Source organism: Neomonachus schauinslandi, chromosome 11, assembly GCF_002201575.2.
Source record: "Neomonachus schauinslandi chromosome 11, ASM220157v2, whole genome shotgun sequence".
Classification (NCBI taxonomy): domain Eukaryota; kingdom Metazoa; phylum Chordata; class Mammalia; order Carnivora; family Phocidae; genus Neomonachus; species Neomonachus schauinslandi.
The window spans coordinates 40,648,370-40,670,871 of NC_058413.1; the positions used below are offsets into that span (position 1 = coordinate 40,648,370).

The window sequence follows — 22,502 nt, forward strand, 5'->3', positions numbered from 1 at the left end:
CCCCCAGGGTGGGGGAACCTGGCTGCAAAGTGCCAGGTATTCTTTTTAATGGCCTCTAGGCTCTGGCTCCTGGGGGGAGACTTTCTAGTCCTGAAAGTCGCTGTGGGCTTTGGGAACACAAGATTTCTTGTTGGGGACTAGTAGTCTTCTCAGCCCACAGTCATCAAGTCATGTTTAACTTACAGTCCCCAAACTCCCAATTCTCAAGCATCTTATTTCCTATTGGGGTAGAAGCATCTGGCTATTCCTTCTGCCCCACTAATTCGAGATGCTCATCTCCACCCTTGTTTCTTTTTCCTCTCTTGTCTGGAGTTCATATGAAATCAAACATAAAATATACTTTAAGAAGCCAATATATGACATCTCAGCTTGTTCCATCTTCTGTGCTTGCTTACTCTCTCCATTTTTTTTTAAATTAATGTAACAAAGGTGAGGCTTTCTCCCCTTTATCATTTTTATCATTTAATCTAGTGGGAAGTCTTATTTAAAGTCTTGGCAACTTTAGATTGCCCTGAATTTTCTGACATTCTTAGTCATAATTCCTGTCCTATCTCTCCTGGTCCATATTTTCTTTCACAAAGTCCCTGTTTATGAAGTGTCCCAAAGTGGCCATCTCGTATCAGTTGCTACATAGTAAGGATTTTTCCTCCACAAATGTCTGCAATAGTTATGTAGGTATGTCAAAACCTCTCTTCCAGCTTTTAATCTTGATGCAATTTTGACTCTTCACTGACCTCAGTTTCTGAAATCTAGTCTATTTTTTGGGGCCTGAGCTAAGGCCTCCTCACCTGGTGCATACTGCCTCGAGTGAGCTCTGTGTCTGCTGCTGTCAGAGCTGGTATTCTCATCTATCTCTTTTACTCTGCATCTCTACTACCTGACACCAAGATTATTCCCTCCCCTCCCGGTCCTCCAGATTGTGTGCACTAAGATAAAGTTCCAGGTCCCTGCTCCTTTAGGCCATTCTGTACCCTTGCAAATCTTTTATCTACCCTACACATGCATCAAAGAGAATCTTTAATTTATGTGGGTTTTTTTGGGGGTGCCTTTTATTAATATAATTTCCTATATCTGACATGCATTTTTACATGCTGTTCAGGGTGACAGAAACCCTTTTCTACAACTTCCAAGCCACCCCTCTTGAAATCGTAACTCTAAATCTTTTCCTCTACAAAGTTAAGGTAATACACATATATCACTCACCCAATTTCATTGAACACAAACTTATCCATATAATAAATGTGGACTTATTTATTGCTGTAAAGGTACAATTTTTCTTTGGTAGTTTGTACATGTCTTGTTATTTATAATCATTTTAACCCATAAACTCTATAATCACATGGTCTCCAGAACATGCCACCTACATATATTAAGGATCTCCTATGTCAATTGCTTTTTCTTTTCTTTCAATTCCTCCTCCTCCTTCTTTTAAAATAAATTTCTCTTCCCCCATTTACCAGATCCTACTAACTGGTGTGTTTTCTTTATTTCTGGTTCCTGCGTCTCTTTTTAAAACTCTCTTTGACCACTTCCTTTTTCATTTTCTTTCATCCTTCTTATTATTCATCCTAATATTCACCCATCTTTCCCTCTTTCTGGTTGCTTCAGCCCTGGTCCTTCCCTTTCTCTCTGTATCTCCGTGACTCACTTTCGCGGTCCACTTCTGTATCTCAGTACTTGTTAATATTCAGCCCATTCCTCCGCTGTCACATAACTTTTTCAAAACACAAATTACCACCCCTACATTTTCCTCTCCCACTTTCCTTCCTCCTCTTCTCCAGTTTGCTTTCTTTCTCTGCAGTTGTCTACCTTTGCCCCACTGCAGTTCGCCTTCCTCTTGACTCCTCCTCCCTGCAGCCCCAGCCCTAATAGTGCTCCTTTGGTCCTTTACTCTTCACCCAGTCTCTCTCCCACCTAATACTTGTCCCCATTCTCCTCTGACCCCAGTTCTCTTCTTTGTCCCCTTCCAATTCTCTCCCAGTAGTTGCTTCACTCTTTCTTCCCAGGCGCTTTCTCCAATTTCAACCTCCGCTCACGCCGATCTCTGCCCTCTCTCTCCGGTTCTCTCTTGCCTTTGCCTCCCGCTCTTCCCTCCTTCTTCTTCCTCTGGCCCTCCCCCTCCCTCCCAGCTTCCCTGCCTGGCTCGCTGCCTCCCTTGCCTCTTGTCTCATCTTGCCTGTGTTGTCTGGGAGGGGAGCCCTGCCTCCTCTCCCTCGCTCAGATCAATGCCCTGGCCACTCACTTTCTGATGTTGCACGACGGGAAATGCTTTGAATACTTACGACATGGCCGCTCACACTGATTGCCAAGATTGACAGCACTAACCATCGCCTTCACTTGTTTCAAGGGGGAAGCCCCTAGTCACCCCGCTCTGCGCGCACCTCCTGGCACCCCGGCGGCAAACTTCTGCCGGTCAGCGCTCCCCCCGCCCGGGGCGGGACACCCCCGCAGACTTGAGTTAACGGGCTGTGCCGGCCGCGGCGCTGGGGGGTTCTGCTCCCTTGCTCCCCGGGCTGTGCTAATTGACCTAGCATCGACTCCCCTTCCTTAATTTTTTTTTTTATTTGTGTCTTTCCCTTTTTCTTTAATGCCATTTACTCCCGCGGCGCAGCGCACAAGGAGCCCTCCCGTGCGGTACCATCCTGGAGCCCGCCCAGGTAACCGGGACGGAGCGAGCGATCTAGAGAGCGAGGGAGGCAGAGTATGAACGCGCGGCCCGTTTGTGAGCTACCTGTTGGGGAGTCGGAGGGGGCAGGGGGCAGGCATCTCAGGCAGGGCCGCCGGCCCCCGGTGCCTTCCGCTTCTGCCCTCCCGGGCCGCTTCGGGGTTAGTTTCCCTGAGCTGGGACTGAGGGGCTGGGGTAAGGCAGGCGGAGGGACGAGAGCTGAGCGCGCGGAGCCCTGCGAGGGCGCGGGTTGCCGGAGCGGCGGCTGCCCAGCCCGGGCGGGTTTCCGTACTTGGCTGGGGAGGGGAGAGGGGAGGAGGAGCGGGAGGAGGGCGCTCCGCGGGGCCGACGCAGAGGGGGGAGTAGAGGCTGAGAAAGGGGCCCGAGCGTCTGCCGCTCGCTGGTGGACGCGCGGATCCTCAGGATGCGTCCCCCTCTCGGAGAGTTGTGCCTTGTTCCGGAGGCGGTGACAGATCTGCGTGGCGGGCTTCTGGTTTTCTTGCCACCCCCCCACCCCCAAAATCCACTCCGAGAAAACACATGTTGTAGCTGTAGATAACTGTGCGTAGGACACTAAGGCAAAAAGGGCAGGGGAGAGAGAGACAGACAACGCAACCTTTGACAACAGAAAGCTGTTATCGCCATCCTAAGTATTCGTCCGGAAATCTGTCCGCCCTCTCGGCCCACCTTATTCCTCCTCCTCCGCCTCCCCGTATAGATATTCTAATCTATGTAACTGGGAATGATATGAAAAAGAAGTCAGGTGGCTTAGAGAATGAATTTGTAAGTCTCCGTGAAGTTTGAGGTAGGTATTTCATTGAAGTTTGCGCAACTGTGTGATAGAGGAAGCTTCTGTGCGTGCGTGTGTAGTTCTCTCTCCCTCCCTCTCCCTCTCTCTCTTTCTGTGTAAGCAAATGCGTGTGTGCTCTGAGGGTTCGGATGGGACCGCTGGGTGGTAATGCCCTCTGTGCCCACAAGAGGGCAGCATCCTGAGGGCTTTGTGAGCGCTGTTATTTCTCGTTATCGCCGCAGTCTTGGGTTTAAAGAAAGTTATACCGAAACTTTCAAACTGATATCACATCTTACTTCATGATATTAAAAAAAGAAAGACAGAAAGACAGAAAGAGAGGCACAAAGAAAGAAAGAAGTAAGGAAGGAAAAAAGGGAGAAGTGAAGAAAGAAGAGAGAGAGAGAGAAAAAAAGAAAAGCAGGAGATCAGCCTACCCTGGGAGAGTCCTAATCACACCAAGACTAGGGGGAGGGCTGTTTTAATTGTGGGTTTGGCCGACTGACGACTGGAGTGCCCTCCTCGGCTGTCTTAGTTGTAGCCGGAGGTCATGTAAATCGACCTTAAAAGAATGCATAAGCCATAAATTAAAATAAACCCTCACCCAAGGGCTGATCCATAAGTAGACAATATCCAACCTGGACAAAACGAGCTTTCCTTTACGAGCCGACTTAAACCGCATCCCCCCAAAGAATAGAGACTAAATGCAAAGTAAGTTTCCCAGCGAATATTTTGTTTTCTTGAAAAGTGTTGTGTTGATTCGCCGTGTGACTGACTGCGACGCCGGAGCGCTTCAGTGTTAGCCAGGCTCGGTCGGGGTGCGGGAGGTCGGGAGGTCCAGCTGGGTCTCTGGGTTTCTTAACGCTCCCCCCCACCCTACCCCACCCCCATTTTGATTTGGAAACTTTGGCTATTTGTGGGGTTGACGCTGGCCGAGGGCGGGCGAGAGTCGAGGATCTCTGTTGCACTCTCCTACCGGGTGAAGTTTAGCGCGAGGAGTTCATAAAGAAAACCCGGGTCGCTAGAAAACGCGGCCGCTCCCTTCTCCCACCCTCACCCCACCGCCGCTCCGCCGCAACTTTGTCGGGACCCTGCGCAAGTCGCCTCCAGTTCCCTCCGCTCTCGCCCTCCCTCCTCCTCCCCCATTTTTGGACGCGACTTTTTATGATCTTTTTAGGAATAAACAAACCGAACTCCAAGACAATCCGAAACCCAAGTGCTAATCTGTGGTCCTCTTTGCTCGGGACGCTAGGGCAGTGGTGCTGGGCGGGCGGGGGCGTGTGTGAGGGGCCGCCCAGCCCTGCCTGGTGCGGGCTCGGCCTGGGAGTCCCCGGGCCCGGCGCAAGGTCGCCAGCGTGTACCTTCTCCGCCCCGCGCTCTCCCACCCCGCGTCCCTGAGCTCCGCCGGCTCCCGCCGGCGCCCCCCGTCCTCCTCGGCGCACTGCCCGGGCCCTGCCGCCCGCAGTCCTCTCCGCGGACCGGCGGAGATCCGCAGCTCTGAGGCTTGGCCAGGCCGGGGGGCGGTGCTGCCACCCGTCCGGGGTCCAGCCCGTGCCTGGTTGTTCCCGGGGGAGCTACTTTCTTCCTTCTCCCTTAAAGGGCCCGTCAGAGAAGGAAAGGGGCTTGTGCAAAGGCTGCTGGGCTTGTGCTCCGGCTCCAGGAGGAGCGGCCCGCGGCTGCGGAGGCTAGATTAGCTCCGTTTCCCGGGCGCTCTGCGGAGCTTTCAGATAAAAAGAGAATTGGTGTGTTCTGAGCAGATAAAAGGTGGTTGTTGCCTGCGTGTTTTGAGTTTTATTTAAGCTCTCTTAGGCTGACCAAGTTTGAAAAGGTTTGTATGAATTACCAGATATTGAATGCTGCCCCTATTTGGGGACTAAAAATAAGTCTTCGACTGTGCTGGCGGGGCTGGGCTGTTAGCGAGATGGGCTGTCCCCGGCTGCTTCTGTGTGTGTGACCTCCTCCCAGGGCCGTGCTTGAAGTTTAGGTCTCGAGATGGCCCGAAGCCGTGGCTGCGGCGAACTGGGCTGGGCTCGGGACCTCCCGCTGCACTGTCAATGGGGCGCTCGGATGACGTCCCTGTCCGGGGCGCTGGACCCCGGCGCGCACTCCGCGGCCAGGCTTTTGGCCCTGGTGGGGTGGCCCAGACAACAGCCCACTGGAGTCGGGATGCGAGAGTGCCCCTCTCCCCCGCCTCCCCAGGGTCTCCTGTCTTCTGCCCTTTATAGTCACATGCCCAGGTTTTTCTCCCGGTCCCAAGGAGAACAGATACAGCCCCGCCCAGTCTATTTCTAGGAGGTGGGTTTGGTGAATAAAAAGGTCAAGTGCTCGGGTCCGCAAGCTGGTCCATGGAGAGGGGGGACAGGACGGACACCTGGCAAGGACCGCCCCGCCTGTCCCCCCCACCCGGGCTGGTCCGCCCGCCCACAGCAGGCCTCCCCAGGCCACATTCTTGCACTAAGTGCGAGAGGCTGTGGGAAAAGCAATCCTGAACGGGCCAAGAGCCGGCGAAGCTGATCCCGCGATGGCATTTTGTTTTGAACAGTTGCTGGGGTTGACGTTTCCTCATAAGGTAAGGTGTCACTGGACGGTCGGCTGCCCAAATGCCACATGTATAATTAGCTTGCCCACTCAGCACCTCATCCCCGAGGCCCATAGGCACGGGCTTGGCGGACCTGGTCCGCTCAAATCTGTTCCGGGCTACAGAATTCCCGAGGGAAGGCCGAACCTACTAGGACAGCCCTGGAAGGACCTGGTACCAGGGAAGACTGTGACAGTGTAGTCTTGTCTTTGATTTCTCTCCTCTCTCTTTTTCTCCTCCATCTCTTCCTGTTTCCTCTCTTTATTTTTTGGCTGAGGGGGAACTGCTGGTTAGAGGGGTAAATGGGACACCAGCAGCAGACTACAGACTGAATGAGGAAAGGGGATGCAGAGTAAAATCTGGCAGTATACGTCTTTTCCATAACCCTTCCATGGGGGAGGTCTGCTAGTGCCCCTCTATCTGCACTAATCCAGTAGGACCAGCCCAGGCTTGACATTGTACCTTGGCTTGGGTAGGGGCTTTCGGCTTCTAGTTTGGACTGTTCACCTGTCTGTGTGCTCCCTCCTATTCCCACGCTAGAGGTCTGAGAGTTTCTATGCCCTGATTGCAGTTTCTATTTTCCCCCTTCAGGCCTAGCCGCTTGGGGCTGCTAGTGTTCACTGTGGGGCAAGCCTGGAAAGATCTGCAGTCTCTTCCTGTATCACTCTTGTTCAGCCTGGGGTTCTTAGGAGCCTTGTTTTCTCTGTACCAGAATGGTGCTTGCACTTCCTACCTAGCTTCTCAGACCCCAGCCTCAGGTCAGCTTTAGCCTGCACTCTCTGGTGGAGACCAGATTTCTATAGCTATGAACATGACCTTCCCTCTTTCACCCTGTGCAGTTACCATGGAATTCAACACTCAGCATTAGGTACTTTCATCAGTCTCCTTCCTCCCCTTATTCCTAGGCCACTCAGTTATGTCTGATACCTATTCTCTTTATTTTAAAACAAACAAGCAAACATCCTAAACCTTCCACAAGTTTAGTGGGATAGTGTTAGCTTTTCTATGGCAGCAAGAGTGCACCTGTCTGTGGGAGATGGAGGACACAGTTTATTTAGTTGCATTTGCTTTTTATTGAACCAGTGAAGTATTTGATTTTCTTTTAGTAGAGGGAAACTTATGACTGAATTTTTAAAAACTCTACCAGATCATAAATGAATTATCTATGCACTATTGAGAATATCTTCCTGAATACACACATGTGAGCACATGGATAGTAGGTCAAATGACATGTAGATTTTTTTCTCCTACATTTTTGAAAACCTTATAAATAAAGAGGGATTATTCCTATTCTAAAACAACAACAAGAACAACAAGACCAAGAACAACAATAAACAACCAAAAAAAAAAATCCTTCAGACTCTGAAAGCAAGCAAGTATGCAGCACACATATTAGATCTAGTTTATGACCAAAGGCAATAAGAAACCAGGATCTAGACAAGTGATAGGTCATTAATTCCTTAGGCAAACTGACATCCCCTGTCACTTTTTCCCTGTACCACCAACACCCCCTTTCTTCTCTGCTCTCCCACCATGTTCCTTTACTTTTAGTGACAAAACTCCATAGTTTTTTATTTATCATTTATGCTGTTTATTGTTGTTCTTAGTTTTTGTTTCGGAAGTAATGAAAAGGAACTTTTTCAGAGTCTATATATTTTTTAAAAAGCAGAAATATTTATAAGCTTATTATTATGGAACATGGTACAAACTCCTACAATAGTACATTGTGTAACTACAACACTCAACATTATACTATAAAGATAAGTGTAAAATATATTAAATAATAAATTATATATACTATATATTATATGTAATATATTATATATTATATTAAATAATAAAGCAGTATGAATATCTATACCTTCAGCTATTTCTATTCTATAATGAATTCACTAACTGAATACCTAGAAGAGGTGACATTCAGTAGGAATATTATACTGTCTATTGGATATTTTTTCTTTAGTAGCAGAAAGTAACAGATTTTTTTTTTTTTTAGTAAGGGAAAAGCATACATTTAAAATTTGTTAACATACTTAGCAAATCTTTCTTTTATAGGGTCTTAAAGTATATTACTTTAAATACATATATGATATTTTTGGTGTCATTATTGAGATTTTATGTCTGTTTTATTTGACTTTTAGGAATTATTGGGTGGTGGCCCCTGATGAAATTGCTACACATCTTATATTGAAGAAATTAGTGATGTTTTAAATAATTCACTTTCAATTAGTATAATAGGTACTGGAATAAATGAATTTTCCTTTTAACAAGGTTTAATATACATTGGCTTTAACCCTTTCAGTATTTCCTGTACTTTTCAGTTTTGTTAGATTATATATCTAAGTTTGAAATAATTCTCTTGTGAGACAACTCATACACACTTTTTCACTATTTACAAACAGCATTATATAAAAGAGTAGTATGGTACAACTAAAACTTTGATCTAAGAGCTATTTGTTTAAATATAGTTTAGGGGTGCATATATATCAATTGATGTTTTTGAAGTCAAGTGAAACATTCCATCCAGCTAATGTGTCTGAGAGTACCATATCAGGCACAGACAGGTACTAGAAATGATAAAACACAGATAACATACAGCAAAATGATTTGCAGATGGGACGTATTATCTGCTGTCATGAAGTTAGATGGGTCATATTTCTGTTTTTTTTAAATAAAATTAATCTGGGTTATTTCAGAATTATCAAGTTATGTGGGTATGTGAGAACAGATTTTATTATAGAAATCTGCTAATAAGTGAACAAATATTCATTGCCTTTTAGAGGAAGAAATGGACTGTCTTTGCATTTGAATTGCTTATTGTTTAAGAAATATGGCTTTCTCCTATTATTTTTTTCCTAAAAAAAGAAAATAATATATTGAACATTCTATGTTTTCATCCTAACTCCACATTTTCTACTGATTAAATTATATTCTGAATCTCAACATACTCAAGTTAAAAAAAAAAAGCTGGCACTCTGGTATAGCCTATAAAAAGCAATTTTTATTAGATGTAAGTGCATTTTAAATATACAGCATATCCTTTTTGCCTGATATTTTTCAACTGTGATCTGAGAACTAATTGTTTTGGTAAGAGTTATATCAGAAACTTTCATCATCCTCTCATTATATATTCTTTATCCATTTATAGGAAGAGTGTTTTTATTTTCCTTGTTCTGTGGAAGAGGGTAAAAGCTTTTTAGGTAATTATTTTGATTAGATATTTAGTCAAAGTGGAAATAATTTTAAATTTGTGTTATGGCTTTTTATAGAGCTTTTCAAGTTTTAAGTATCCATTGTCATAATTTGGATAAAAATATCAATTGAAGAATGTGGGTAGAGGTTGTAAGATGGAATATCCTTTAAATCTACTACAGACTCTCTCACCTCCAAAAAGGGGTACTGGTCTGTTTTTCCTCAAATCTGTGGTAGTCTCAAAAAAGGGAACATGAAATCCTAAAACCTCAGAGAAGCAGTATCAATTCAGTTCTTAACTGTAAATCCTTCATATCGTTGCTCAAAATATCCAACTTTACACCAATATTAGCCATTCTTTTTATAGTGACACCATGCTTAGTAAAAAACTTCTAAGCACTGAGGTCAGGTGTTGAGATTGGATTCTAGTTTATTTTTTATGAATCAGATAAAGATTTCTGTGCATGAGACCATATGTGAAGATGAGAGAACAAGAACATTTCCATATCAAAGGCAATATATCTGAGGCTGCATAGTAATTAAAATGCAGTGGTTTGGACTCTGTGCACTAGCACTTAAGCAGAGCATTGCCGGGACCTTGTGCATCATGCAGGCGGTTGCCTCTTGCATACTTCTTGAAATACACTTATAATTTTGTACAAACATTTATGCCAGTCCACACTTTTCTGTAGATAATTTGTATTTCATCCAAACCATTCAAAGTAGAAGTTATTTTTTGAGCTACCCCCTCATTATGGCTTTTGTGCATCAACTATTTTTATTCTAGTTGTTTGTATTTCCTTTTACCAGAATGATGCCTTGTTTATATTCAGAATCTCTTCTTGCTCCTTTAAGACCCCTTATGTATTACTCATATTTTACTATTCACTCAAAAAACTTTCATCTTTAGGAATGATGTGAATTATTTTCTGAGGTTAATTTTAGATGCTGTAATCTATTATAAACTAATAAAATACATTTAAAAATCAAATGTCCAGTTATTTCTACTTCATAATACTGATATGTTTAGTAATCCTCCCTAACCTGCACAGCATATAATATTGGAAAAAACTCCTTTTCAAAATGTTTAAAGAATTCTGAAATGTTCTTCTTTACCTTTTAATGGTATGAAAATGTGTAGTGGCATTCTCTTTTGTACTACTTCAACTGAAAAACAATCATTTGAAGCTATAGAAATCTTTATATTTATCTAGAGAGTTATCTTTTTTGCATTTATAGGGAGTTGTTTGGCTTTATTTATAAAGAACTGGGTTAATATCTTAACCTGTAATTATTTGGGGATTGAATAGTGAAATTAGAAAAATCTAACAATTGGTAGTCCAATGTTGTATGTATTTCAGAACATTTTGCATCTTTGGTAACTAGCTTGAATTTGCTACTCTGTAATTTTCTAGATTTTCTATTTCCCTATATTTCTCTACGAACATTCTACTCTGGCACATGTAGCAAGGAATTCACTGGTATATTTTATTTACTAAGCTCCCCTGGTTTATAAAGCTTTTTAAAATTTTCTTTGGATTGAAGCACCTTGTATTGAAGGAGCCTAATGTGATATTGTGAAATTCTTTAAGAGTTTTTGTGTTTTAAACTATTTTGAATTAAAATTACTTAAGTATGTTGATTTGGCGCTTTTTGATGCTGACCTGTATAAATAAGCTTAATAAATATAAGGTAAATTCAAAGTACATTATGTGATATGCATATTAGCATCTATGCAAATATTCTATATTCTCTCATTTCAAGTTCTCCCTTGATCTCTTTCTTCTCTAAAAATCTCACAAGATAACCCTTTACATGATCTTTTATCCCTACTGCCTTCAATAATTTGTTGTTTCTAGGCATCTTAAAGAGATGAATTGAATTGTCTATCTTTAATATATCCATTCAAATGCAAAAAGGGACTTTAGTGCTATTTGTGATTTTGACTTCACTGAGCACAATCTCTTCTCTTCTTTGAAAAGTAGTTCTTTAAAGGTAGACAAAGAAAATTAAAGATGCTTTACTTTCCACGACTACACAAGCACAATATGTGGAGAAAAGAAAATGTAACAGGTTTTTTCTTTTCTCTTCTTTTCTTTTTAATAAGGAGCATAGATTTCAAATGGAACTCATTCTGAGACATGGTTGCAAATGTTTCCTTTCATACTTTAGAAACAGATCATAGGGTAACATGATTGAGCACTTACTAAGTTCTAGGCACCCTGAAGGGCATTTTTGAAGTCACAAGTCTATTTTTTAAGGATTTCGCTTTCTCTTAAAGATTTTTGATATTTGGTAGGTGGGGAAACTTAGCTGCAGTTGTCATGGTGCTAAGCAAGTCATTGGTAGAACTGGAGAAGAATGCTCCTGACTAAGAGAGAATAATTTATCACTCTTTCTTGGGAAAGAATATCAAAGACCAGCAGTGTTGTTATTTTCTCAGAAATAATCTCCAGCTATCTCCATGGGCATTGAACCTCTTCTACTTAGAAGCCAGCCACCCCGTTCACCCCCAATATATCCATGGTGTAATCCCTAACCCTCCATGTCTTATCTCTATAATGGGAGTAATAATAATATCTACATCATAGGATTATTGTGAGGTTTAAATGAGATAAATGAATGTAAAGCACTAAGCTCAGGGCTTGGTATAAAATAAATATTTAATACCTGTTGAAATTACTTTTGAAGTGGTACTGTGCTTATCATTATACAGATCTGGCTTCCCATTTCAGCTTTCCCACATACTTGCTATGACATCTTTGGTGAATTACATAGTCTGTTTCTTTTACTCTTATATGAAATACAGATGATATGTGTTCCTTCCTTTCTTTCCTAGAAAGGAAAATTCATTAGTAACCTGGCAGACTTGGGATAAATGCAGAGTTTGGATGTCCAGCTCTCAAATTTGAGAAAATCCCAATTCTAAGGGACTCTAAGAGATTTTGAAATGTCATTTCATCTGTCATCCTGCATCCTCCAAGGGTGTATCAATCACCCTTTCTCCATTCTAATCAGTTAAGAAGCTCTCTTTATTTTGAAAGCCTGCAAAGAATGAGATTTTATAATCTTTGTTTATATACTTCAGTGATTAACACCAGGAAGTTCTTTGTGTCAAATATACACATCTTAATCTGATTTCTTTTGGTTTCATTTAAAGAAAAAATGGAAACCTATATTCTTCATTTGAATGATAGACCTGTGTGTGAGAAAACCAATATTAAACTTTTAATTTTTATTTCTTGAATCTTTCCTTTGGAGTCTTATTTCCTAAACTAATTGTATGACCTTGGAAAAGATACTCAACCTCTTTAAGTCTTGGTTTCCTAGTTTTTAAAATGGGATTGTGATAGAATTTACCAGATGATAAGGATGTTGGGAAGATTCAGTTTGAAGATACTGTGCACAGAAGTTCATAGAACAGTTCTGGACAATGGTATTAGGGTTACTTGACAATAATTATGTGATCAGTAGAACTTTGTCATGAGAAGGCTAATTTTAATTCTCTTACATTTTATAGAAGCACAGTTTTCAAAGTGCTTTCAAATTCATTGCCTCATTCAATAAAAGGTATGCAGGGTAGATAACCTTACCAGTCATACTGTCTAACTTCCTACTTGATATGAATAAATGTTTCAATTGGGTTTTGCTTCAGGGTATTATTCACTACAAACAAAGCTTGTGTGTCATAAATTAGGGCTGGCTTTTTGGCCCTCCTTTTTTTTTTTTTCCTAGTCTCTTCTATATAATGTCAATGTTAATTTATTTTATCTTCATACTTATTTCCAGAGCCAAACCAATGCTGCATTTCCCATATACCAGTGTATAAATGAATAATATTTTGCTGATCAGAAACATTAAATATCAGTTATATATCCTGATTAGTAAAAATTAGAAAATGATTTACATAGTAAGTGTGGCTAGTTTTATAGGCAATTCTCTCTCAAAATATGGGGTCCAGCAGGGATGATTAATGAAAGGTTCCTTGGCTGGGAAAAGGTGGGAACCACTTGATTACGTGATTTCAAAGATGAAAATGCAATGAGGAGGTATGAATATAGGTAATTCTATGCAGTGTGCTGGTTGTTATAATGGAAATAGGTATAAGAGCAGAAGTACCTATGTAAAGGAAAGCTTCTAGTAGGAGGTGGCCCTTCAGCTGTGACTTAAAGGATGATTAAGAATAGGTTATTTGACGTATGTGGGAATAAAGTCATTGGACATGTGGGAAACATTTGATACCATTATTGATTATTCTGTAGTTCTGACACTGAAAAGTCTTATATTTGTGTCTTTGTGACTTCTAGAAAGGCCACGTCTGATCATGAATGTGATGTAGCCATAAGCTAGCAGCTTAACTGCTACACTCCTCTTTCTTAGCTCAGTTTTGTGGTCAGGGACATTATGAGTACATTTTAGGTACAGAGGAATTTTTCATATTACTCCTTTTCTTCAAATACTTCAACTAAGTATTGAAATTAAAGTAAGTTGCTTATTAATATATGAATAGGTGATCAGTACTATGAGTTTTTTTTCAGTTGGCAAGCATGGTCTTAGAAAAAGGCCAATATCTGGAAATTTTTAGATCTGTGTGTTATTTCTGAGTTTCTTTTATTTGTTACAGGTCTTTGGGCCTCACATTTGTAATTAAGTTTTTCTAACTATAGAGTTGGCATGTTCCTAACTTCTTTTTTATTGAGGGATAGTATGAACATAAAATCATCCTTAGAGTGATTCAAAATTTTTGGATGACATAGAAATTATTATTTCACAATGATGGTAATGAAACAGTAGCAAGAGCAGTAGTAACAGCAACTGCCCCTCTCTACTTTTGATCACTCTCAAAGAGGGATGCTAAATCCACCCTCTTCAGTTTTGTAATCTGGGATCTTATGTTTTGCAATGACTTTTTGAATACCTTTTCTCTGAGCCCACAAGCCTTCTTTGCTGGTTTTGGCTTGGAAGTTTTCTGGTGTTTAATGACTTGTTCTTCAAATTAAACACATGTATTGAGATTTGCAGTGACATAATCACTTTCTGAAAAGGGCTTGGTGGTCACATAGGCTGGAGAAGTTATGGCTCTGGTTTTTAATGGCCTAACCTATAATTTTCCTTACCACTGTTTTTGCGTGCTGGACAGTTGCAGTGTTGATCCATGACATGAAAAATATGATGAAATCTCTCCATTAAAAAGAAAGGCTCTGAGGCTAAGGATGAAAAAAAAAAAAAGATACAAAAGTTCCATAGAACAGTTTAAAAACATCCTGTTAGTCATATTAAATCAGTTATGATGCTTTTAAGAACTTCCCTTTAGAACTTTCAGTTGAGTTCTTTAATAAGAAGCAATCCCCCCCCCCAAAGAAAATAAAAATTGAAATCATAAACAACTAAACAAAGCTTAACTAACTTGGAACACAGCATATTAGTTAACCAAGTCTCAGGAACGTTTATTACTCTTGAGTCTGAAGATCCAAATATACACTGGAGGAAAATTGGATTTTTAAAAATTTCTTAGCTGTTGTTCTTTCCCACTATAAAGATCGCATTGAAAATAGATATACTGAAGTTTAAAGAAGAATTTAAATATTGAAACAATTAAAACTGTAATATTTAATTTTTAATATAATATTCTAAAACATTAAAAGAAAATTTCAGCTTTTCTTAGGTTAGACCCCTTAAACTTTTGCAGACAACAATTCCAGAGAAGGCCTCCACTTGTACTTTTGTATAGGTTTGTGTGATTTACAGGTATGCTAATGTAGGGTCATGTACACTGAATTTAAATGGTATAGCATTTTGTAAGAGGCTTATTTTCTCTGAGGTGAATATATATAACAACCTAAATTGGGTGGGACTAGTGAACTTGGGTACTCTTAATTCTTATTTATGGCATGGCAGGGAAAGAATGAAAAATAGCTCAGCTTTTAATTATGACACCTTGGGACCTTTTCCAAAGAGCTCATCATAATTAGCTCTGTCTTAGTTGTGTAGTTTTGTGTTTAATTTCTTCGTTATGTCCACATGGAAAACTCATTAAAGTTACCAAGAGCTATTTGAATAAAGTATATGGAAAAGTATACCCCTATATTGTATGCTAATTTTTTCTTCTGAATTTCTTAGCACCACTTTTACATCTTTGGGTTATTTTCTTCTTCCTTTTTGATGTACATGTACACTAGTTTCTATGATTAATATGCCAAATAAATAGGACATTTGAATCAATGTCCTTTAAATTTTATTTAGGCTATGATTATATATTCTTTGGGTTTGCTTACTTAACAAATTTACATCTGATATAATATAAAAACACAAATATAATTTTATTAAATTTAGTAAGGGTGCATTAAATTATTTGATCATCCTAAATTGTCTCAAAGCCTCCATTAAATAAGTTAAATAAGTATATTGCTAATGCATCTTAAAAGTAAATATGTTTGATTATTAACATAATATTTATTTGAGTATCTTCCCTGCTTGATTATGGTGAATGTAGCATTTTCAGTAGCTGGGGTGAAAGGAGCAGAATTTAGGATGCTTAAAGAGAGAAGGAAATAGAGATCTTAAGTGGTTTGGATAGCCCAAGGGTAACCTGAGAGTATTGTTGCTAAGGGTGAGGCTGGAAGAATTCCTCTGGCAAGATAATTTTAAGGCTTATTTGGGAGAACTTCTGACTATAATAGAGTTCTGTAATAGGATAGAATAGAAAAGTTTCAAACTTTTTGGATAGAACAGACGATCAGCAAAATGTTTATGAGAATGCACCCTAATACATGTGCATATTTATTTAAAATTATATACATGTGCTAGTGTGCTAATGTATGCTATAAAACATTCATAAGTTGATATTAAAAAAAGAGATGCAGATAAAATAAATAATATTTTAAAACTAACTGTGATTCCGCCAAACCCTATAATTTAACATTCTTTGTTATTTTAAAAAGTCAGTTTAACACTTCGTGATGAAATGATGTATAAGCTTGGTTCTAAGTTCAGTTTACTTTACTACATGGTTTTAATGCTGTCATAGCTGAAAATTATACCTCAAAAAAAAAAAAATAGAGCCAAACGGAAGAAGTACATCATTATTTGCACTTACTAAATTGTGTTACTAATTTATTAATCCTATACACAAAATACACAAAAATATGTTAAAATCTTCCCTGATGGCAATCAGTTGTTTTTGGCAATGATGTTGAAGATATAGCATTTTAATATTTTTAATAAATGGACTCAAAACCCATTGAAACTCTTCGGAACATCATTAAACAGGTTGGAATATTCTGTTGCCAATTTTAAAATTGAAAACAGATGAGAGTTTTTGTAGTTGATAGACATAGAATTTTTGGTAACAAAATCACACTATGATGGAATCGTTTCCAAACATATGTTTTCAAAATAACTTTTCATAGCACAAATCTGTTTTGAAAAGCATTTACTTTCTCATTTGATAAAATGTCACCTTTACTTTGAAGGGACAGATTAAGTTTGTATGATGGTTTGTATGTATGTATCTAGTTAGCTAGCTAGTTAACTACTTGGTAACACACACTTACAGCTCCTTGCCTCACATAAAACGTCAGCACATTTGATACACTAGGTTTTTTTTTTTTGTTGTTGTTGTTGTTCCTACTCCTTAAGTTTGGAAACTTTTCCATGAGATAAGCAGTGGAACCTCTGGGTAGTGCAAACAATCCTCATGGTTACTTCCCATTTCATTTCAAAGCATTGTAAAGGTTTTACTATGGTTTACAGGTCTTATTTTAAAAAAGTAATTGCATCATCATTGCAGTACTTGGCTTCAACATTGTGTTCCAGTTGCTTGGCTATGAACGATGTAGTTAGTGAAGTCCTGCTATCTCTGTCATTTTATGCCTATTTTGTTCCCCCTTTAGACCAGCTTGGGTAACCATTTCACCAGTGGTTACACTTAACCAGTCTTCCCTAAAAATTATTTTTATTTAGAAAAGTAACACTGTTGAGATTATGTCTTCTTTGGTACTTATTATAGTGGCTCACTCAGAAGTAGCACTTTGCCTATCAAATATCATAAACTGAGGCATGTTAAGAATATATACATTTATTTATCTGAAAAAGAGGCATCCTACATGACGTAAGTTTCTTTTTCAGATCTTCAGCTATGTTTTCTGTGCAACTTCCAATGCTGTGGCAGTACTCACCATACAACCTCAGAGGACATTATTCACATGTCATTCTAGGTAAATGGTTACCCAGAGCTGTGCACTGCGACAGCTCTGATTTTTAGCAAGGGAGTTTATTTAAATTTGTTGCCATCTTGTTTTCTGTGTTTTATTTTAGCCATTTTAATAGCAAGAAGAACGAGTGCTTTTCTAATAGTGTGGCTTTTTGTCTTTTCTAACTAAGGAAATTCAGAAGAGGTTTCTAAGCATTTAGCATTCAGTTCTGTGAAATTTTGCAAAATAAAGGATTGAATATTGTATGATTTTGAACATTACTGGAAAAATTGCAGCCATTATAAAAATTTATATCTATATGCTTAGTTTTTAAATGTCTTACTGATTGTAATGGCTTCATATTCTTATTATTTAATATGTCAAAGTACAACAGGATAAAGTACACTGTTAGTGATGCTAGATATCCTGTAATGTGGCCCCTAAAGGGCTGCTACTACAGTACAAGTGTTAGTTGAGTCTTAGTATTACTGTCATGAAGGCCTATATTATTCATATTATCCTCAAACTATAGTCTCTTTGGAAGGATCTTTTTAAACCACTTGAACATTTGTTGAAGGTTACTTTAGTTAAAAACTAGATATTATTATCCATAATCACTCCCCTCTCTTTCCTCTGCTACAGGATGTGACATATTAATGTCTGACATATAGACCCAGAGTGTTACTTTGTATTTAAATTTAAGTAAGGATTAATTTTTCTTACTTTTAAAAAAGTACATATCCATAAATTTATAGTGTACTCTTGGGATGTGTGAGTTCACTTTGGACCCCAGTGAAATAGAAAAGTAAATGGGAGAGACGGGTATGGGTATGATAAGTCAAAGAGTTTCGAAAAGCATGGTTTCCAGAGAACACTCTCCTGGGACAGGATCCCTGTGAAGAATGTAGCCAACCATTGGAAACCTAAGACAGGGAGTGAGGCTACAGATTGATCAGCATTTGAGGTTCAGAAAACAGTAGTGTGGCATTTTCACAGGACTCTAATATGAGAGAGGGACAGACTTAAGCCATCCCTTAAAATTTTTTGTATTTAAATTCAATTTAACATACTGTATTATTAGTTTCACAGGTAGAGTTTAGTGATTCATCAGTTGCATACAACACCCAGTTCTCATTACTTCAAGTGCCCTCCTTATTGCCCATGACCCAGTTACCCCATCCCCCCACCCACCTCCCCTCCAGCAACCCTCAGTTTGTTTCCTATAGTTAAGAGTCTCTTATGGTTTGTCTCCCTCTCTGTTTTTGTCTTATTTTATTTTTCCTTCCCTTCCTTTATGTTCATCTGTTTCTTAAATTCCATGTAAGAGTGAAATCATATGGTATTTGTCTTTCTCTGACTGACTTATTTCACTTAGCTTAATACCCTCTAGTTCTATCCCCATCATTGCAAATGGCAAGATTTCATTCCTTTTGTTGGCTGAATAATATTCCATTGTATACCATATCTTCTTTATCTATTCATCTGTCAATGGACATCTGGGCTCTTTCCATATTTTGACTTAAGCCATCCTTTATTCTTCAAAGCAAAACAATTTGAGTCATTTGTTAGCACGAAGGGGTCAGTGAGATTCCATAGTTAAGTGTGTTTATCATGTTGCAAGAGAGAGAACCAAGTGGAGAGTCACTATTTCCCCAAATGCCTGAAGCCCTTTGTTGCTTCCTTACTCAGCCTTCCTTGGATTTAGGTACAATTAGAGCAGAAGATGGGGAAGGTGAGAAAGGCAGCAATGAGGGATGGCTCTAGGCTAGCATTGTTTTTGGCTCTCTCTCATTTTCTCTTTTTCTCTTTTCTCTCACTTGATATACTTGTTGGGCACTGTGGTTTAATAGCAACTCAGTTTGGGAGGTTCAGCTCTGCCACTAAACTTTGGGTGACTTTGGCTAAGTCACTTCTTTCTAGGAATTATTTTCTTCATGGGTAGAATGGGAAGTTTGATGATCTCCAAAGAGATTTCAGCTCTGACATCCTGTTTATACTGTTCTAGGATAGGGCTCTGGGCTGCCTCTTCCCAAAGAACTTTCAATGAAATTCCAGGTTCTATATGTCAGTCTCAAGGCACCATGTCCATTCTGCCAACTAAAGTGACAAATGGCTAAGAATTTAACTGAATAAATGAATTTATGCTGGTGGACACATTAGCAAAAACTGTAATATTTCTATCATCTTCTCTCCACTCTCCCAGACAATTTTGATAGAGTGCATTTCCACAGTGTGATCCTAGACAGCGCCCTTGCTTTCTAACCTAAAGCGGCTAATGAGAACTTTTGGAAGGAAGTGTTAGCATCTGAAGGGTTGTGTCTGCGAAGGAGGTTGGGCTGGATGAGATAGGCAGGGCATTGGGACACAGCCATCAATTCATTGCATGTGTTTGGCGAGGCTGGCAGCTGTGGCCAGTGCCAGGTTTTTGAGTATGGTTTCTGTCACCAACAGAGTTGGCTGTCTTTGAAGTCTGTTAGTTAACCTCTTCCAGAATCTTGGAGTACAAGTAGCACGCAAGAGGAGAAGGATAAAGGAATTTCTAGGAATAAGAATACCCCTGCTCCCAATTTTCAGTAAGAACTGAATTCTCCTCTTCCAACAGTTTTTTGAAGCATCTAATACATGAACAGATTTCAGATTTTCCTGTTTTCTTTTCTGTACCTATTCACTGCCATGGATAGAGGCAATACTGAGTAATGAAATAGATGCATATCACCAAACATATATTGGGCAATTGCCATATGCCAGACATATTTTTGGATGTTTTCATAAGATAGAGATAATAACCTGTATCATAGTTTTTGAGAGGTTTTAATATACAAAGCACAGTTGGAAGAGTGCCTGATTTGTTGTAAGCTCTCATTAAATATTAGTGATTATTATTTTATTATTTCATTTGCAAAACAACTCTAGGAGGTAGATGTAATTATCGTTATTTTATACACAGAGAACATAAGGTTTGGAGAGAGAAAAGGACTTGCTCAAGGTCACATAGCTATTAAGTGGCAGAAACATAATCTAAACCCAGATGTACTGGCTTGAAGTCCCATAGTATTTCTGCTATATAATACAGCTGTCTGTAGTAGGCAAGAAAGTCATGAGATTTCCCACAGATAATCTATAAACTAGATAATCAGGAGCTTGGATAATCAGGATAATCAGGAGCTAAACGTACTCTTATGATATGTTGAATTTCAGTAGGTTCAGTTTTAAGGCCATCCTTGCTTTGCATGGCCTGATGTTAATTAAAATTTCTGTTATATCAGAACTGTATCCTCTCTTTGCATAGTTCTGATCTCATCTTTACACAGTTCAGATTTCATGGTTTGATCTCAGTTACTATAAAACCTTGCAAAGTGAGAACCTGGCTCCAAATTGCACTAGTTTCAGTTAACATGGTATAGTGCAATGTGAGGACTTCCTATATTTCTATCAGCTTCACATTCACATACAGAAATTCTCAAATTCAAGAGAATTTCTTGAACTGGTCCTTTGGGTTATTAGATGTGTTATTTCCATTTGATGACCCATTATCTTTTGTGTTCTTTTGCTTATAAGGTTCTGTTCCTGCTAAGGGTTGCATAAATAAGGTCTTTGAAGGTCACTGATGATTGGCTCTTGGCTTATAGGCATACCACCTTTATTGTGTGCAGCAACAGATCTCTCTCTGGACTTAGAAACACTTGTTTTCTTTACTTTTTTTTTTTTTTAACTTTCCCCACTTTCCATTCCATGTTTAAGTTTCTTTCTGAGTTGATATGTTTCTTTCTATCTGTTCTAGCAATGTAAAGGAAGGCCAATGAGGCCAGTTAACTCTCAGTTGGTGTTTTATATATTGCAGTAGACAGTGAGCAGCCATCAGGTAGGAACTGGGTCTATTTACATTTCTTTTTAGATACAGATGTTAAAATTCTTTTTAAGCGCTTAATGATTTCAACCTGAAGACAGATGCATGGGTTGCATAGAATGTCAATTTTAGGGCAAGATAATATTGAAAAATACTAGTGCTTTGAATTTCCTCCTATCCCCCAAATTTAAAACAATTCTCCTCCCTTGAATTTTTATTGTTGTCATGCCTCCTCTCCCACATTTAAGATTGTTTTTAAAATCTGTTCTTTCTTTGTCAAGCATTCTGAACAGTAGAAATCCTTTACTGACTATAATTTTATTCCTCTTACCTGTACAGTGCTGGAGAATTAGTTTGGGGTAGAGTGAGCTTGACACTGTGACTAAGAGCATACTCCACTACTTTCTAGCAGTGTGAACTTAGACCTGTTACTTTAATCTGTAAAATAGTACCCACGTCTTAGTGTTGTTTTAGGAATAAGTGAGTAAATACAAGTGCTTAGAACAGTGCTTGGCACATGGTGGGTGCCATGTAAGCATTATCTGTTTTTTTTTTTTTTTTAAGATTAAAAAAAATTTATTTATTTGACAGAGAGAGACACAGTGAGAGAAAGAACACAAGCAGGGGGAGTGGGAGAGGGAGAAGCAGGCTTCCCATGGAACAGGGAGCCCGATTCGGGGCTCGATCCCAGGACCCTGGGATCATGACCTGAGCCGAAGGTAGACGCTTAACGACTGAGCCACCCAGGCGCCCAGCATTATCTATTATTAAAGTGAATTTTTTAAAAGGAAAATCTGGCCCAAAGTAAAGAATATTCAAAATACTTTATTGAAGGGGTAAAAATGAATACTATTAGAATGTGATGTGAAAGCATCCTGCAGTTTTTCCAACACAGTGACTCTAGAGTACTATTGAGAGGGAATACTATTTTATACTAATAGGTACTTTGAGAATTTCTTCAGCTGCAAATCAACAAATCAATTGGAATGAAAATTCCTTTATTATAAGGTCAATATCATCATTTTTGAGTTTCATAATTTGTGGAGATGAGGTAATTTGGGTACAGAATGAGTTTGGTTGTATGTTTTCTCAGGTCTAACTTTGTGGCAATAACCAAAGAAGCAGTGGTGAACTTAAAGAGGTGGCAGGTAGGGGCGCCAAGGTGGTTCAGTTGGTTAAGTGTCTGCCTTCATCTCGGGTCATGATCTCAGGGTCCTGGGATTGAGCGCCGCCCCCCCCCC

At 39.6% G+C, this 22,502-nt stretch overlaps 1 protein-coding gene across 2 annotated transcripts in view; it reads left to right on the plus strand.

Moving 5' to 3' along the window:
- The first annotated feature begins 4,104 nt into the window (after positions 1-4,104).
- Positions 4,105-22,502, plus strand: part of SOX6 (SRY-box transcription factor 6) — a 594,109-nt gene continuing 575,711 nt past the window's right edge. For both annotated transcript variants that reach the window (XM_021685803.1, XM_021685805.1), the window contains exon 1: positions 4,105-4,163. The gene's annotated coding sequence lies outside the window, so the exon portion shown is untranslated. The remainder of the gene's footprint in view (positions 4,164-22,502) is intronic.